The sequence below is a fragment of the Arachis hypogaea genome, chromosome 18 (genome assembly GCF_003086295.3).
Source record: "Arachis hypogaea cultivar Tifrunner chromosome 18, arahy.Tifrunner.gnm2.J5K5, whole genome shotgun sequence".
Lineage (NCBI taxonomy): Eukaryota > Viridiplantae > Streptophyta > Magnoliopsida > Fabales > Fabaceae > Arachis > Arachis hypogaea.
In genome coordinates, this window is record NC_092053.1 from 46,924,415 (window position 1) to 46,932,473 (window position 8,059).

At 37.3% G+C, this 8,059-nt stretch overlaps 1 non-coding gene across 1 annotated transcript; it reads left to right on the forward strand.

Moving 5' to 3' along the window:
* The first annotated feature begins 712 nt into the window (after positions 1-712).
* LOC112774733 (small nucleolar RNA R71) lies at positions 713-819 on the forward strand. The gene has a single exon (XR_003189197.1). It is a non-coding gene; the product is annotated as a small nucleolar RNA R71 (small nucleolar RNA).
* Positions 820-8,059: the final 7,240 nt, after the last annotated feature.

Sequence of the window (8,059 nt, forward strand, 5' to 3'; positions counted from 1 at the left end):
ATTCATGTGAGGTTAAGTGGAGGGAAGGGCTTGATTAACTTGAGGAGGGCTAGACCTACTATGTGGGTGTAGATACTTCCCTTGAGGTTGAGATTGTGGGGGTTGTTGGTAGGGTTATTGGTATTGTGGTTGACCTTGGGGTTGTTGATGGTAGTAGACTTGAGCGTTTTGGTTGGGTTGAGCTTGAGGAGCTTGGTTCCACCTTTGATTTGAATTATCCCTCCACCCTTGGTTTTGATTGCCTCCATGTTGGTAGGATCCTTGGTTATAGTTGGGCCTTTGTGGGTAAGGGTTGGCTACTACCAATGTAGTGTCCTATTGGAGCTGAGGGCACTCATCGGTGTAATGAGTATTACAAGAACAAACACCACATATTTTTGATGGTCCTTCGATCCTTGGAGGTTGAGGTGGAGCATTTATCAAATCTTGAGGAATTTGTTGCCCTTGGGTGATTTGTCGCAACAAGATTGTCATCTCACCGAGGATCTTGGTCAAAATAGCATCTCCGGAGGGAGAAACTTCACTCAAAGCTTTCGGTTGTGGACTCGTTGCCCTTGAGTGTTGAGTAGAGTCTGCTAAATCAGATATAACTTCCCACGCTTCTGCAGCGGTCTTGTTTTTGGTCAATGATCCTCCATTCACAGCATCTAGAAGAAGCTTGTCTTGGTGGTGCATTCCTTGACAGAAATAACTGATAAGAACCAACTCATCGATCCGGTAGTGAGGGCAAGCCTCTAGCAACTTCTTAAATCTCTCCCAGTATTCATACAAAGTCTCCCCATCTCGTTGCATAATGCAAGAGATCTCCCTTCACAGCTTGTCCATTTTCTGAGGAGGGTAGAACTTTTCCAAAAATTCTTTACGCAACAAGTCCCAATTGGATCTAACTTCACCCGGTTGAGTACAAAACTACTCCTTCGCTTTTCTCTCCAAAGAGAAAGGGAAAGCGAAGACCAACACTGCGGCTTCATCTGCCCCGTGTCTTCTCGCAGTTGCACATGCAACTTGGAAATCCTTTAGATGCTTCAGAGGATCCTCCCCAGGTAGTCCATTGTATTTGGGGAGCAAGTTTATCGTGCCGGACTTGAGCTCAAAATTCATATCTAAAGCCAAATACAAAATTTGAAGCGGTTGCAAATCAAGATCAGGAGCTCTGGCCTTCTTCAAATTGATTCTTCGAGGTGGGTCTGCCATGACGGTGTCACCTGAGTCACTCAAAGAGAATTCAGTACTCCCCGCAGATGAATATAAAGTCTCCTCGTTGATTAGAGAATGATCGTCACAGATGGTTGGTGATAGTGAATTGGAGTGCTCCTCAAGGGAACCCGATTTACTATTCATAAAAGCTAGCCGACGCTGAGCTTGCCTTATATGAGTTAAAGTTCTTTCGATTTTCGGATCAAAAGTAGCCAAGCTCGGCTCTGGAAGCACTACAAGAAAAAAGGCCTATGGCCACGCTTTTTTTTTTGCTACACTTTAAAAGCGTGGCCAAAAGTAGGCTATGGCCACGCTTATTTGTGGGTGGCGTTTGAATAGAGATTTTGCCACGCTTTTTTTTGCTACGCTTTAAAAGCGTGCCGAAATCTCTCTATGGCCACGCTTTTATGAAGGTGGCAGTTGATGTGAGATTTAACCACGTTTTTTTCTGCCACGCTTATAAAGTGTAGCCATAGAGAGATTTCGGCACGCTTTTAAAGTGTAGCAACAGAAATTTGTTATTGTTGCATTTTAAAAGCGTAGCCGTTTCCTACAAGCCTTTTGGCACGCTTGAAAAGCGTGGCCAAAAGGTTCCCTCAGAAAAAAAAATTAAAAAAGCTCGAATTAACAAAAACGCTCCTAACTCAGCTCCTTCGTGATTCTAACACTTAGAGAAAAGAAGCTAACTCCTTCTGCCCTAACTCCTCCTTCGAAAGCCCCAATGGCAATTGCAACCACCAATCTCCTTCTTCTTTGTGCCTCACCGCTTCCCCCTCCGAAAGCCCTAGCTAACCAGTCTTCAATTTTTTCGCCTTAACCCTTCTTCAAAAGCCCTAACCCCTGCCCTCACCGCGATGACAACACTCCAACGAAGAACGACGACGCCCTCCCTTCCGCGCTGCCGCTCGCTTCCTGCTTCTTCGCTTCCGTGAAGAACGACGAAGCCCTCCCTTCCGCGCTGCCGCTCGCTTCCTGGTTCTTCGCCTCCCTGAAGAACGACGAAGCCCTCCTTTCCGCGCTGCCGCCCGCTTCCTGGTTCTTCGCTTCCGTGAAGAACGACGAAGCCCTCCCATCCGCGCTGCCGCTCGCTTCCTGCTTCTTCGCTTCCGTGAAGAACGTCGAAGCCCTAACATCTGACGAGGTGGAAAAGCGCCATTTCCAGCTTCGAATAAGGCTGTAGGTTTCTCCTCCTTTTATTTTTCTGCAGTCAGATTCATGAGGATGACTCTAAGTTTTCAGTCTTTTTTTTTTATTGTTCATTGTTTTGATTCTCATGCATTTCTTCAGGAGAAGGTGAGGAACCCGTTAGTCGAGAACAATGCTAAGCAGTTCGGGATCAGAGGAGCAGAGGAAGAAGAGGATCCTCAAGCAGAGGTTGAAGGCTCCACCAGCTTTGAACTAGTTCACCAAGACCCTTGACAATAACCTAGGTGCGTAAATAAGTATCTCCATTTTGTTTCATTTACCCTGTTTTATGTTTGTGTAATGCTTCAAGTGTGGTAATATTTCCCTCTTATGGCAACTAGATGATGCTTCTGATCACTTTATTTTTCTATCTAACTGCATTTAACTTCCTCTTTGCAATTTCACCTTTTGGAAATGATCTCAGTTTCAGAAAAGGAAAGGGAAGCTTGAAAGCTAAACATGTATATGGTGAATGTTTTGAAGTTGTAGCTTCATTTTCTGAGAGAAAGAGTGCATCGTGTTGATCTTGTTGGTGGTGTTGTTTGACTGAAATTTTAAGAATGTAATAGACTTCTCAAAGTTTTATAAAAACTATTTTTCACTAATTTTGGATGTCTAGATTGAGAGCAGAAATTTTTGAAAATTATTGCCATTTCTACAATAAATACTGTCGAATTCGGTTCAAACTCTAAATGATCATTTTGAGTTTTAGAGACTTCTAACTCTTATTAACTCTTGATTCTACCTTATTTTAGTTACTTAAACTTGTCTAGCTTAGTGTCACAGCCCCAAGAGCTAAGCTCTTGCCATTATCAAAAGCTAAACATATATATTAGTTTCACTATGATGCATTATTCTTTCATTACTTATATGCCAAAACTTTAGTGTGTTTGATGTATTATCTTGCTGTCACTTTAAATAAGAATTGAACGCATATAGTTATTAGTCAAGAGCATTTTTTTCTACTTTATTAACTCATTTGGGTATTAATTACTATAGCTTAATAATGATTTTCTACTGGCTCACTGTATCTTCATTTTGGTTGTTTTAAATTGGTTTCTGTGATGGTTACTATAGGTTCATTTGAGCTATCATGTCCTATGTTCATGTGTGTAAGTTTAGGTTTCTGCACCAAACATGAGTTCAATTGGGTGTTATATCACATGAAGCAGAGAAGCATGATGATTGTAACCAAGTTGATGAGCACCAAAAAGATGTTGATGCAGGTGCTCTCTTTGTCCTCAAATTTAAAGGTAACTAATAATCTCTTTTTTCTGGTACTTATACCTTTCTTAGGTGCCCTTTTTACATGTTTGGATGGACACAAGAGGACTCAAACCAGAGTTTAGGAGTTTGTAGTAACCATATTTCATTTTGACATGTTTTGGTGTCGTGTTTTGTTTGTTTTTATAAAAAATATAAAATATATAAATTGGGTGTTATTTCATTGTTTTTTTTTTCTGTTATGATCACGGCTCTAATAGGAAGTCCTGAACAGAATTTATTTCAGTTCAAAATAAACGTGGTATCTTTGACTACTTTCAACTGTGATTGAACTTCTAAATTTCAAAAGAAAAAAGGTTAAGATTATTTATTCTACCTATGACCTGTTTGTTATTGAAAATTTTTAATAATTATTATAAACTAGAAAGGGACATAGAGTGATATGTAGGTGACTTTTTCAAGATTCAACAGTTCTTATAAAAATATTGTTCGATTGATGCAGACTTATTAGTAGAAATGAAGCAGGAATGTACCATTTGGAAAAGAAAGGGCACTGGTTTCAAACCCAATACATAAGACCATCTGAAATTTGAAAAGGAAAATAACACATAAAATTTGAGTTTGTTTTAAGACCATCAGCCAAAAGATTTTAAAATTCTGCATTGGAATCAGGGTTGGTTGTAGAGCTGATTTATATTTTATTTATGCAGGGGAAGCTATTTTGTTCCTAATTTTGTTTATTTTTCTATTTTATGTCAGTAGAAGAGTTAGAATGGGTGTGAAAATGGTGTTTCTTGTGAATGATTGAGCTTCTTTTATTTCCCCAGCTGTTAAGACAAGAAGTTAAAATAAATGAACATAAAAATTTAGTTTCTAAGTTTATTTGCTTTTAGTTTTTGGATGTTTACTACCCTTGTTTTTTGGTAGTTTTTCTTGTTTCTCACTCTGGTCTTATTTGTTTCAGTTTCACCCAAGGCACCTAAACTAAAGCCAATAGCAGGTTTGTCAATTCCATTTTGTTGGATAAGAGAAACAAAGCCCTGGTTCTTGGTCTTTAATTGAGCCAAGTTCATTCAAAGTCAGAGGGAAAAACTGCTTTAGGTTGGTACAAAATACTTGTTTTTGTATACACACCATTTTGGGGGGATTAATGATTAACCTTTGGGTTATGATCACCCTCATGTTGAGGATATCATGACAAAAACAAAATTTTTCATTATTGATAGTGCTAGAATTCATTGTTGCTTGGACTTGGTTGGCAGGGACAAGAAGAAAGAATTTGCGCCAACCAATGCTGCTTTCTATTCCCTTGGAGCAGACCTCTTTCTGTCTCAGCTAAAACCTGAACATATTGCACACTGTTTAGGAGTTCCTTCTATCAGCAAACCTGGGGATGTTCCTTCTATTCTCATTGTAAATATTCAGGTAGCTGCATATTTCCTAGTCTAGATTGAACTCAACTGAGAATTTCTTATCTTACATTATTGGGGTGCAAATTTTATGTTCGACATCTGAATATTAGTTTATTCACGTCTGTATATGCACGGCAATTTTTCATACTCTTGTATGATTTACCCTGAAATTGTGTGCTGTTCAAACTGCAGATTCAACTGTATCCTGCGACTGTCTTCCAAACCGTACCTACAAGGTAAAAATTAACTTCCAAAATTCAATCCTTTGGTTTAAGATTTTTTTCCTTATAAACACACTTCTCTGAATTCTCTTATCTTTCTTTTATTTCTATCTCATGGGTTAATCTATTTCCTTCCTATAGGATTTATTATATGTGCCATGCATAAGGCTTTCATGCTGATATGTTGTAATTTACTTTGGATAAATAGTAACAAATTTTTGTTTCTCAAATTCAGGGAGCAATCTCACAAATTCAATTTCTTCAAAGCTCTACCATTTGCACCACAAGACTCCAAGAAACTTGTTAATTTTTGCTATGTCTGCTGATGGTATTACCTCTTTTTTCTTCCTCCTTCCCTGTTTTCTAAATTTCGTAAAGGCTTTGGGAATTGATGCTACTGGTGTCTTTGTCTTGAATTATTGGATTATTATTACTAGATTTGGATACTAATTCTTGCCGATTGCCACTGTTTGTGCTTTTAATATTGAATTTTGTGAATTGGTGCATTTGGTTCGCTTGGTTTATGCTATTTGTTATTATCAGTATTAATGCACGCCAAGTGCTCTCTGATATGCCTCTTTGATATTCCTCTCTGGTTTATGCATGTTCACAATTCTGAATTCTAGTTGCCTTCTGTCTAAGCAGTTTTCTTTTGTTGCTTTCATTGAGCTGTTGTTATGCTAGTGTATAAAATATATAAAAAATATATATAGTTAGTTTTTTTTTAAATGTTGATGAATGAAAACTCTTAACAAAAATATAAATATGATCTGTTGTTGTATGTTTGAAATGGATAAAAATGGATCTGAAGCTAAGGGTATGAAATTATTTTCAATTATTTTATTCTGCTGCTCCTATGGTACTGCTTTGTTTATACTTTGGTTTCTTAAACTTTCAACTATTTTTAACAGTTTCTTGCCATCCATATGCCACCGACATTACATATGATAGTTTGGGTTGTGGAGTTCTTATTCTTTTCATTCTGGATTTTCTGAATACTACTTGGAAATCTTTTTTACACTGCAGAATGTAGAAGAAAGTGAAGAAAGAGCACTACAGGTTTAACGCTCTGATTCTGAGTTGCTTGCTCATGTCTTTCGAAGGTGATTGCTGTGGTCAGAAAAAGAGAGTTGCATAATTTTTCATGCTTTGCTGTTTGTATTTGACGGAGTAATCTTTAATTAATACAGTTATTCTTAGGTAGAAGTTTATTATTATTATGATTACCTTATGGATTGAGAATGATTGTATTTAAAGTATACTTATCAGGAGACCTAAAATTAGATTATTGGAAAATCACAGCCTAGATATACTTTAATCTCAGAGAAATTAAAGTTGAGACATACTTGCCAGTTTTAAGTCAAAATTGAAATAGTACTAGTAATTCATAAAACAGTTTATATAACAGCGAAAAATAATCAAGAAATTTGTTAATTGCTGGTTGGTTGCTACAAATAATATCTTCAAATAGTAGAGATATATATATATAGAATTGAAGGATGCTGATGCTGAATTGAATATATGGGGGTGGTTATAATCCTTTTTCCTTTTATAGTGCATATAATTTATATTTCATATAGTAGTTCCTAGGTCTGGACCAAGCTATATATTGGATTAATATATATAAATATGGCATTTTTTAAATGGATTATGGCCCACAATTTGTGCTAAATATATGTAAATGGATGCTATTTTAATTTCAAATGTAATTTTCAAGCAGTTCATGCTGAGCAGTTAGACTAATGCTCCAAAGTTGCCAAGGGTTTACCTGCCTTTTTGGGGTTTTCTCCAGCCACTTCTTCGATTCCTACTTTCTAAATTCCCCCATTTTTCAAATTTCTATGGTTTTTTTTTTATGTTTTAAATTAAGAAAAAATTTAATTCTCAAGAGCATTTTAATTTTATGCTTTCCAACAGGCTTTTGATAGTTATCTATCCACCACTACTACCACTTCTTTTATTCTGCTGCTCCTGTGGTATTGCTTTGATGTTGCTGTGGTGCTGATTATCTGTTGCCGAACCGCTATTCGCTGCCGCTGCTACCTTTCTAATTCTGCTTCTGCTGCGCTACTACTTTGGTGCTGGTGTTGTACGGATTACGACAGTATTTAAGGTTGGTTCATGTGAATTTAAATACATCTCTTAATTTGTTATTAATGTTATGTGGACAACTTAAGTGCTTTCCTGAGGCACTCACTTCAGGACCTTTAAGAATTGCTAAAATTTAATTTTCTTCGCTATTTTATGTCCAATGCCTTCAAAGTATTTTGGAGACTTGGAAAATTGTCTCCTAGTTAATTAGGAAGCTAGACTCGCAGTTAGTGAGACTAGCAGTAAAGACTTCAAACTAGAAACTTAGCTATCTATTTGAAATATATAGGTTTTCGATGGATGTGTCCAAGGATTGGATGGATACACCACGTCATGAAAAAGGATATCAACTCGGTGTAGAAAAGTTTTTACACTTTGCTTTTTCATCACCGGAAATTCCTCAAGGGGATGAAATTCAATGCCCATGTGCAAAGTGTTGTAATAGACTTTGATTAAGGAGAGATGTCGTGTATGACCATCTAATATGCGATGGATTCGTAAAAGGTTATAGGCGGTGGTTTAATCATGGGGAATCACTTGTTGCTATGGATGTTGACAGTGACACAGATGAGGAATATAACTGTAATGATAATATTGATGAGTTGTTACGTGATAGATTCAGAGATACTACACAAGTTGATGGACATAACATGGGGCCTAACGGAGGTGCAAAAGAATTTTATAAATTGGTAGACGAGGCAAGCCAAGAACTATACCCTGGATATAAAG